Genomic DNA, 11,298 nt, shown 5'->3' with positions numbered 1-11,298 from the left:
AGAAGAGACATCCGAAAGACATTTTCATGCAAACACAGCTGTTCCTTTCAAGCAGCTCAAATCCAAAATCGTCATCTTTTACCTTCAAGTGATACCTTGTCCACTTGTCCGAAATGATGAATGGGGCTGTGGATAACACACCCGGCTCTCTCCTGTTTCTGGCACCACCACAAAAGACACAGGATCACTTTTGTGGTTAACTCTTTTTAATGACACTTCCTCAAGGTGCCCCTCAGCTGTTAGCATTGTGTACAGCTACATTTTGTGGCAGGAGAGCTTGCTAGTTTTCAATGTTCCACGTTTACCTTTGGGAAATAACTGTAAAGAAGGTATTTACCAGGTATGTCTCATAGCAGCTTTCAGAAAATGCAGCACTGAATTCATGCCTTGCTATGCTTTGCCATGCTCAGACTAAGGAGCTGAAGAGGTTCATTACAAGAGAAAGATTTGCAGGCTTTTAGGGCAGCCATTCTCCTTCCTCTGCCTGTCTCTCCCCTCCTGTAAGATGATGGTCACACTGCTGTCCTATTTTGTAAGATTTTTTGAGAGAAATAAGTTAGGGGAGCAGTGGGGAAAGACATATATTTTCATTTTAAGTGGCTCACTATGAAATAAGTCTGGTGCTTGAGCAAGCAGGGGAAGGAGCTGGGTTTATTTCCCCTCATTCCCCTCCTCACTGCTGCCAACCAAAACGAAAGTAAAAGAAGGGGGAAGGTTAAATGCTGAGAAAGAGTTTGCACACACCCAGTTTTGGGAAGCAAGCACTCCTTTCCATTTCAGCATCACGGCCTCAGGATAAACCCTCCCGGCTAGGTATAAACAAGGTGACCTATGGAAACCCAGGGTGTGGCTCTGGTGCAGGGATTGCTACCACCCTGAGACAGGCACCGGGAGCCAAGTGCTGTGTATGAAAGCTGGCTCCTGTGACATGAAAGCAAACACCTGCTATTCATATGCTTGACATCAAACATTGTTTTCTCAACCTCTCTGCCACCCAAAAAAACAGATGAATCCGAAAACTCTCTTTCCTACATGGAAATAAAACAATGGAAATCAGGGGGTGCGAAGAGTTGTGTAAGGACTGAAGACCTGTCTTGTCCTTAACTCATTTTTTTGGAGATGAAGCACAGACTTCCTGCTCATCTCCTGCCTTACTAGCAGTATTTTTCCCAGCACAGAAAACTGTGAGGCACTGTGAAGTGCTGTTTTATTTAATCTTTCTTCAACTTAATGCTCTGTTTACTTTTTATTGGTAGTGGGATTTTTTGTTGTATGTGCTCAGGCCAGAAGAGCATGGCTGCTGAACATGTAATTCTCCCTATGCAGTAAGGGAGATCAGCAACAGCACTCTCACTATCAGACTCTGGAGCTTAGTGAGAAGATTTTATTTACAGGGGTACCTTATCCTATTCACCAGAGGAGCACTGGGGAAACATGCTTGTCAGCGTGTTTGGTGAAGAGGGGGAGCATGCAAACAGCAGTGTATGGGTGACTCACTTTTCTGGACAGCACAAGCAACATGCACTACAACTGTCTCTGTGTTTGTTCTTACCACAGTCCACAGGCGCCACACCCTCTGCTCCCCAGGAGCTTGGTGGGTGCAGTGATTTCATTACTTCGAAAAATGTGTATACTAGGGACAGGGAGAAAACTACAGCCAGTGGGAGCAGAAGGAAGCTGGGATGGAGAGCCCCATCACCTTCTGGACATACGGACATCACTATGAAATTGTTTCATACCCCTGGGTATCTTCTGGATTTGGCTCAGTCCCTGAGTGAGGAGAATATTTGGGATGTTCTCCTCTGAAAGCAAATGTTTATCCCCAGTTGCAATGCATAAATTACACTTTAGGTACAAAACCCTCAAGGGTACATCTCAGACTCATACAATCTTTTCATGGGCTTCTCAGATTTGCAATAGCTGATAAATGTGTAAAATCCCAAGAAGCTAGAAATTCCCTCGTGAATCCCAATGTGCAGACGCCACAAACCAAAAATTATCACTGTTAATGTAACCATTAACTCATACTTAGAATTTCCCCCCACAGATTTATCTTTTTCTTTTCCCTCACCCCCTGCCCCCCCTGGGTCCCACATGTTTGTGGAGATTACACCTACTTTTAATTAATTCAGGACAGTTTTGATAACTCTCCTCACATGAATGTGGAGGATGTGAAGTGCCACACGTTCTGAAAAACTGAAGCATAACAGCAGCCTCTTAATCCAAAGGCCCTGAAAGAGAAAAATAAAACCAAAGTTGAAGTGGTATGTGAGGCTGAAAGAAATTGCCTCATCTAAGTTTTATTTCCTTCAGCAAAAATATTTGAAATCTAAATGAATATTTATGCAGAATTACACTTTGAATAAATTACTTCCAAATTATGAAAACTGTATTCCACTACTTCAGTCAGGAAAGTGTAAGTAACAGAACTGAACTCCTTCCATTACAAATAGAAAAAGCTGTTTCTTATTGGTCTCATTCTGGATGATCGGGTTCAGTGAGATAAACACATCCTAACAAGCTGGAGGCTACAAATACCGACCTTTGAAACTCTTTCCTTGATCATTAAGAGAAAGAGGAACATGCCCAGAAATCTTGCAATTACAGCCCAACCATTTTGAAATGCACCCTGCTGGTGGGCCAGTCCCTGGGTAATGAGAGGCATTTTGAAACAACGTTTGGGAGCTGCTTCTTCAGCCAGTCACTCACATCACCACCCCCTACACATCCACCCAGCCCTTCTCCCTGGTACAAGGGCAGCCCTGTGAACTCCTGGCCATGGGAGCCAACTCCATCACCGAGGGACTCTCCTGACGATGTGTTTTCACAGCATGGAACCCATTTCACACCACCCCTCTCCTTCAGGTTTCCATCCCCTTGGGCCTAAGTAACACTACTGTGGCACTGACTTCAATAAGTAACTTTTTATTGTGTCTAATCATGTGCAAATGTGTTAAAATTGGTAGTTTTTAGCAAGCAGTTATGGAACATATTACCGTAAGGCATTTGTTCATGGCGTGACAATGATTGGCTCCATGCCACTTAAATGTTTTATTTAATAATGTGGGAATTTCAGTGTGTTTTCCTTTCATTATTTTTAACTTGAAAACAGAAACAGAAAGCCCCTTCTTTAAAGTTAAAACTTTACCGCCTAGAGTCTGTCAAAAGCAATATAAGCATCTGGATTTTAAAAAGGGAGCTTTTGCAGGATGTTAATTTAATATACTGGCATATTTCATGCATACTTTTTATATTTTGTATGCTTGGAGCTATCTCTAGAGTGACCACCCAGGAACAACAGACTTTTCAAAATTCAAAACTTAGGAGCAAAAGATGATGTTCATGTAACATTGCACATTTCAGGTAATATCTGCCAATCCTGGAAAACAAATGCCATGCATAACATTTCAGCTGTTCCATGCAATGCATTTATATAAGCCATCACGTAAAATAAAAGGGTTTACATTACAAACAATCTAACCTTTAGCTCCCAGAGGGTTACGCTTCCAAAACAATTCCACTTTTAATAAGGTATGCTATGAATAGGAACATCTTTAATCTCCCATGAGTAACACCTTTTCAAGGTAACATCTCAAGCCCACACTTTCTTGGCTAAGATTCCACATTGCATTGTATGTCATGTGAGGAATTAATAACCAACTATGGGCTGCTATTCTAAATTGGGAACATCATTAGAATAAGGAAAAACGTACATATGTCTTTTCCTAGTTTCCTGAAGAACTTCTACTGAGGTCTTTTGCAGCATCCCCTCGGCTAGAATAAAGAGCTCTCCATTGCTTAATGTGAGTACTGGTTCCTGGCTGCCTTATGCACTTCAGGGACAAACACACTTTTTGAGAAACAGTCTAATAATACAGGGTGTTCAACACGAAGCAGTTCTGTTTGCGCAAGTGATTTGCTCATATATTTTCACAAATCAAGTTTGGAACCAAAAAGGCAAAAAATTGTTTTCAGCTGAACTCTTTCATTTCAGAACTTGATGTTTTCAATCCTTTACACATATATATACATGCATATATAAAATTTTACTTTTATTTTTTAACAGATTTCCTGTCTTTAGCTGTTCTGTGGGCTTTCTTTGGGTAACTGTGCCGAAGCTCCCATATCATACAATTAGTATTGGCAAAGCATTCTCTCTTGACTGTGCTGTAAGAGACAGTTGAAGAGAAAAGCAAGAATATGTTGACAATTTAAGATGAATACTCGTGATAGATACATGAGACTGTCCCAACACACAAATTACAAGAACAGAACAGGTGGAAAACCAAACAGCAGAAAAAGTGGCGTATTTAGCAGATGCAGACAGACATAGAGATATGAAAGGTTACATTTCATGCTTCGTCACTGACATTGAAGTTTTTGTTAATCTTTTTTTGAACCCTACTGTAAGGGTTTTGGTGTTGTTATCCAAGAATTCAGTGTCCTCTGTTCACTATACCACATTTTATTTTGTTTTCTTCCACAATCATATTAACCATTTTCTTCCAGAATGACAACTTTTAATACAAAACCCCTGCTGTTGAAAGGGCAGAGGAAAAAGCAGCATTAGGAAGAAAGGCCTGGGGCTGCTGCCTATACTATAGGTTTACCAGGTCTTTTACACGACAACTGCAAGTTATGCTAGCTCCACTACAACAGTTTCTGGAGTGAAATAAAGTAACTTTCAAAGATCTTTCAGTTTCAGCCATGGAAGCATTCGCTGGAGAGTTGGAGAAACTGGGAGTATTTTGAAAGCTGAAGAATCAGGAAGTGGAAGGGTTACTTGATTTTTACATTTTTGTTTTATGTTTTAAACCCAATTTGAACTCAGGCACTGAGATTCATCCCACTTGAAATAACACAGTTGAAATAATTGCGCTTACTCAGAGCTGCTACAGGCACTGACGGACACAATTTAAACTACCTGATGACTGTGGTGGGCAGATTACCAGGGAGAGGACCACTTGCTGCTGGTGCCAGAGTGACTCTTTGACCTTTTGTGGAGCACCTAAACAGCCTTGGTTATCTCCTGCTCAATCTGCCAATAACAGATGATGAATAGAATAATTTTGAATTAGTTACAATCACCACCCATATATTCATGTATCTGAAAAACTAAAAAAAAAACCTTCCCTGCAATTTTTCAATTTTCTAGAATTGGTTGTGGTACTCTAAAGAAAACTTTCTCCTATATATTGTTTTAAAAACCGGTTATGTTATAAAATAAGTATTGGCAGCAAAATGCTGAAGTTTAGGCAACCAGTCTCTCGAAGCAAATGCTGCATTAACAAACTGCCAGGAGCCCAACAGCTGCATCTGATTTTCATAAAAGGGAGCAGATTGCTTCAGCTGCCCCCCGCAGGAAGGTGAGGCCCAGGGTGTATCTTGGCAGCCACAACTCCTGCTGTCCCAGCCATCCCACGCACAAGACAGAGCAATCTTACATCATGTCCTACAGTCTACCAAGCCCCTCTCACGTGGAGTGGGAATTCAGCATTTCCCACACATCTGACTAACTAGGGAGTGAGGCGGTGAGACAAATAAGGGCACTTAGCCACTTCCTAATCCATCTATACTCCATGGATACAATTAGATAGGATGGAATATAATAATTGACTAACAACAGCCTTTTTTATGCACCCTGAGAAGAAAGACTTCCCTAGATGTTAATAGCTTGTCTAGGTACCACTTTCAAAAGTCTACGCAACTCAGGCTGCTCAGGAGGGCAAAATTTGAAGCAAGAACTGCAGCACACATCTTTAAGAGGATTTATTTTTCACCCAAGTCTACAAAATATTATTTATGATACCATGACCACTGCCAGTTGCTGATGACATCACACTTGGCTTTTTACATCTTTTCTGCCACCTGAATTCCAGCTCTGAGAAATCCTACACTGCAGCAAAAGGCAGGAAGATGTCAAAAAGCATGTGCTATGACTTATCATGCCCCAAACATGCTGAGAACACAGACACTATGTAATGCCTGATAGAGTACTTTTGCATTGGGACATCAACAGCTTTTCCTTTGTCAGTAGCGCTAAATGAATTGGAAGATCACTGTGCTACAGCTTCCCAGTCAGGAGAGCTGTCAGCAGCTCTGCGATGGCCATCTGGGGAAAACAAACGCTTGGCCCAAAGCGAGATGACGTAACAGACGAGGAGCACTGGCAGGGACATGGTGGATTATATTAAAAACCCATCTTATTTGTTAGCTAGCTGTAGATGACAGCATTGGAGTGCACAATAAAATGCATTTATGATGCTCCGTAAATCCCTTGGGTTCACCACACTTGTCTACATTGTGAGCTCATTTATTGGCCAGGAATGAAACAGAAGTCAGTTGTGTTTCATTCAAGATTAAAATTGTTAGTTATCTATATCTCAAATAGTAGCTGCTGCATAGTGCAGAAGTCTGTCAACTGTATTTTGCCTTTTTTTGGCATGCACCTTTTCACATAAATTTCCTTGTACATTTTTTTGGTAAGAGAACATAAATGTATTCCTGACTGCGCTGTAAGATAATGTGCAATATATATTATTTTAGTTCTACACAGAAAAAGAGAAAACCCAAACAGCGATGACAAATGCCAAAACTCATGTGTCTGCTACTCCAGTTTTATGAAGAACAGAGCATTCTTTGTGCTTGGCAAAATTTAATCACATTAATAACAAATTAATCTTATTAATATAATCATTCCTACAGAATGATGATCAGCTCATGGCTATTTCACAAGCATGCAAAGGTTATCTAGTTGCTTGTCTTTTATATACACTGTTAGGTCTTGTCTGACCCATAGCAACAGAATGGGTGAGATATGGATCCCACTTGGTGGCTAAAGAAGACTGACAGTTTACCACAGTCTCCTGACTTACATCAGGTTAATGGAAATCCTAAGCTGGCAAAAAAAAAAAAAAGAAAAAAAAATCCTTTTTGGCCAAATATACAGCACATTAACAATATTGATGAGGATGCAGTGAATCAGCAGGCCAAATGGATTGCATTCCTTTTACAACATGACACTGAGAAGTCTACATGGTCGTGGCCCAACGAGAGCCCCTTCTAACTGCAGAGAGGCAAAAGGAAATGGAGACAAGCCCATGATCCTACTTGTATCTTCACTGTTTAGAAAACATTCCAAAATGGACAAGCACTACAGAGAGTATTTACTACTTTCAGTGTTGTCCCACTCTTTGTGATGTGAAAGGCTGGGCTGAAGAACCTCAGCCAACAGACTTTTGTCCTGGCACTTTACAATACATGTGCCAGGTAATGTAAAATCATGTAAGTTGAAATGTAGTGAGACAGAAGGTGAACAGAAATCCAGTGGGGGTTTATTTAGAGATAGAAGTTCGCAATTGTAGACTGCATTAGTAATCAAGCTTACATTTACTCATAGAAAGAAGAAGGAAAGTATCTTGAACTAGATTTCAGAGGATCATCTCTGTCAACCAGGACTACAACAGAAACAGGGATTTAATTTACAGCTTTCTCAACTGAGAGTTGAACAGTATGACATGTTCTAAAAGTTAAATGTCAATGATTAAAAACATTTATTTATAAGGCATGAGCTTCTTTCTGGACTTAATTTTGGGGGGGTTGTACATTTCAATATCATTCACTCAAAAAGCTACCAAAAACCACACATTTGCATAGCTCTATTTGCTTGGTCTGTTTGTTCATAGTTACCATAGTTTTCAAGCACCTTCCTTTACAGAATGGCAAAATCCAGGTAAAAATTAGCAGTCATGTGTTACATACAGTGTTTCCATAGCTCCCAGTAGTAAATAATTCCTGCAAAGTAGGCAATTTTCCAGTGATTTCAGAGAATGCAGGAGAGTTTAATGCTCTGGTCTGGGACCCAGATTAGCAGGGTTTTGCTGTCAGCTCAAAACTGTGACTTTAAACCAATCATTTCTTCCTCTCCCTTTACAGGCCCATTCTCTTCCCTTTGCTTGTAACTTCTTGACCATTTATGGTGCTTTATTCATCCATGAACAGCTGTCAGTTTGCCTGCATTCCTTCCCTTCTGTCATTGGGATCGGTCGAGGTTTTGTTCCTAATCACAACCTAATTGGCTGTTCAAAATGCATAATCCTCTTCAGAAGATTACTGTAGCAGAGGCTTCCAGGAAATGCATGCTCTTGTGGTATTGAAGGCCTTTGGCATGAAAGCTTGGGGCTTTCTACCCAATTGCTCCAACCACATCAATAGAAACATTTGGAAGAAAGCATAGGCAGCTTCCAAAAGTCTCCTACATCATTGCATTTCCTCTGGAAAACAGCGGTGGCCTAAGGCTGAGGTACAGGTTTGCACTGATGCTTTGGAGGAGGTGTTGTAATGTAACAACAAACTGGATTAAGAGACATATCAAATAATTGAACTTCATTCTAAACCATTCACAATGTGAGTAGTTTAAATAACTTTATCAAAAATAGAAATAAAATAACTACTTACAGGAAACCGCATGTCAACCATCAGTGCTTTTTCTTACCCAAAGACTGAAAGATATGATACTACAATCTACCGAAGTTCTTAATCAATGAAGAGGAAGAGAAAAGGTGAGGAGAAAAGAGAGAAAGAGAATTACAGAAGAATTAACATTCCTAACCTGCTAAAGACCCAATAGCCACTGTTGGAAAAGGGATATCTTCTATAATAACCACATTTATTATGCATTACTAGTAAAATCCTGACAGGTTTATCAAGTCATTATACAGAAACCCTACCACCAGTGCATGCTCACATACCAAAAGCCCACAATCTAAAATTACATGTTTGGGCATTCATTGGATAAGAATATTTCAGGGGGGAAGATGGGTAAAAAAAAGGAGAAGAGATAAAGAGAAGGAATCTCCTAATAACATGAGAAGAGTCAGGCATATCTGGAATTCTTGACGACTGCATTATTTCCATCATCTTTATCTCAATATTACCCTATAAGCTCCCTGAAAATACCTTGGAAAAAGGATACCTTAGAATCCCCTGATCTTATGAAATGATGAGTTTTAATTGCCTAAACTAACATTATCTTCCACATTTTTTCTCTCTTTACAAAAGATCCTAACAGACTTGAAGTGCACAGGACAGAAACAGGGGAATACAGCAAATTTAAACACAAATTAGTTTAAAATCTAACTGAAATAATGCAAGTTTTTGAACTGACTTCTGTGGAGCTGGGTGTTCTGATGGACCAGAAACAACGTGGCTGGAAAATGAGGGTGTGTTTTCAAAGGAAAGGTTATGATGACACTTAAGAGTGACATCTGGTTTACCCAAGAATAAGTGCCAATAAACACCTTCAGATGGAGAATTGATCATAGGCCTCAGCAATCGTGCTGGAGACATGTGAAATTTATTGTAGGCCTCCCTGTTATTTACCTCACTAGAAGAAGCACAGTGCTAAAAAGCAAGAACAAACAAACAAACCAACCCACCAGCTCATGAGGATGTCAAACAAACTGAAGCAGGACAGGAGGGCGGCGAGACCTCATTCAGCATCATGAAACAGTTGGCATGGCAGAGACACTGGTCCGGGCTCACAGCTCGCGTCTCCGACTTTATGTGTCCAAGTCAGTGGAGGCCTGGGAACATTATCTCCCATCTTTTGATGATTATTTATTTGATTTGCACTGTAATGGCAAAGAACAAAGACAAAGCAAACTACATCTCCTGCAGAGTTTACTAATAAAACATGGTTGGATGACATTTCCAGGCCACAGAATTCAGCTTAGGTGGGTCCTTAATTAATTTCCTTTCTGAATTTGGCCAAAGTCTTCTTTGGTGTTGTGCTCACCAGCAGCAGCCCGTACTGCAGCTACAAGTAGGAAATTGCACGGATGTGTTCTAAAAATGAAGTCCTAATGGAGAACTTGAATAAACTGACCTGAAACAGAGTCATCAGTGCCTCTCAGGGAACATTTAAACAGTGCCAGAAGCAAGGAATTTTTTTCATGCTGGCTTTGTTATAAGCAAAGGAAAAGTTGTAGTACAGTAAAAAAAAATGGACAAGTGTCCTGGTTTCAGCCGGGATAGAGTTAATTTTCTCCTTAGTATCTGGTAAATACTATAGCTTGTATTTATGATGAGAATAATGTTGAAAACACACTGATGTTTTTTGAGTTGTTACTGAGAAGTGGTTACACTAAATCAGGAACTTTTCAGCTTGTCATCCTGCCCTGCCAACTGAGGGTGCACGAGAATTTGGGAGGGGATACAGCCAAGACAGCCGACCCCACCTGACCCAAGGGACATTCCACACCATACAGCACCATGCTGAAAAATAAATCTGTGGGGAGTTAGCTGAGATGTGCCAATGGCTGCTCAGGGACAGACTGGGAATCAGTCAGCAGGGTGACCAATTGCATTGTGAATAACTTGTCTTAGATATTCTTCAATCATTACAATAATTTTCACTTAATCTTCCATCCTATTAAACTGTTTTTATCTCAATCAATGAGTTTCACCTCCAAAACTGAGGTATCAGACTTGTCACTCAAAAAGTCCCAAATTTTCTATGCTTCAAAAAAGAAGTTTGCACTGAAGCATGTCTGTTTTTTCTAGAGTCAGAACTAATCAGTCATTTATCAAGACACTCTTCATTCATTTTGCCTATGCCATCTTGAACCAGCATGGCCAGAGAGCTCTTTAAACAGTCTATCCTGGAAGCACTTCCCTAAAGAAATCTGGACAGGTGGAAAAGAAATTTAATGCTCCCAAGTTTTTTTAAAAAACAAAGCATTTGCTGCATGCTAGGACAGAGATTTTTGACTGGATTGAAAAATGATCCACAAGGAGGGTTCAGACACTGAGCCTTGACAGATAGTCACGATAACTCTAATAAAGCAGCTGCTGTTGGCACTACCAAAGTTTACATATCAATTTATGACAGTGTGATGTTTCAGTGTAGTATTGCTTAGTAGCAATTAGTTTTATTTGGAGTGATTAGGTGTTCAGTTACTTACAGAGGCCCGTGGTGTTAGGAACCATTCAGAGTTTGCTTGCAAATTTCTGCTTTGAAAAGCCTTTGAATATTACATATATTTCTTGCAGTCCAAAATCCAGAGGAAAAAAAATGATGGAAGCAACGCTTGCAATAAAAATTGTCAGGCAGACTAGAATTAATGAGATAAGGCAAATTTATCTAAAAAAAAATTACCTAAATGTTAGCTCACTGCCCACTTACCAGGGAGGAATTGGTTTCAGCCAGAGCTGCAGCGCTGGCGCAGCTCCACCTGAAAAGCATTTCTGGGGCACATGCAGAGAGAAGGTCAGCTACAGGTAGAAAAATGTAAGGTC

The 11,298-nt window shown here is 40.3% G+C and overlaps 1 long non-coding RNA gene across 3 annotated transcripts in view; it reads right to left on the bottom strand.

Annotated features, from left to right (window-relative positions):
- The window catches only part of LOC108447301, a 309,215-nt gene that overhangs the window by 270,105 nt on the left and 27,812 nt on the right, over positions 1–11,298 (bottom strand). For all 3 annotated transcript variants that reach the window (XR_001862789.1, XR_001862788.1, XR_001862790.1), the window contains exons 3-4: positions 9,438–9,632; positions 2,118–2,231 (exon numbers count right to left, since the gene is read on the bottom strand). This is a non-coding gene — a long non-coding RNA (uncharacterized LOC108447301). The remainder of the gene's footprint in view (positions 1–2,117; positions 2,232–9,437; positions 9,633–11,298) is intronic.

Source organism: Corvus brachyrhynchos, unplaced genomic scaffold, assembly GCF_000691975.1.
Source record: "Corvus brachyrhynchos isolate BGI_N302 unplaced genomic scaffold, ASM69197v1 scaffold175, whole genome shotgun sequence".
In the NCBI taxonomy this organism is placed as follows: domain Eukaryota; kingdom Metazoa; phylum Chordata; class Aves; order Passeriformes; family Corvidae; genus Corvus; species Corvus brachyrhynchos.
This window is presented reverse-complemented; position numbering and strand designations above follow the sequence as displayed.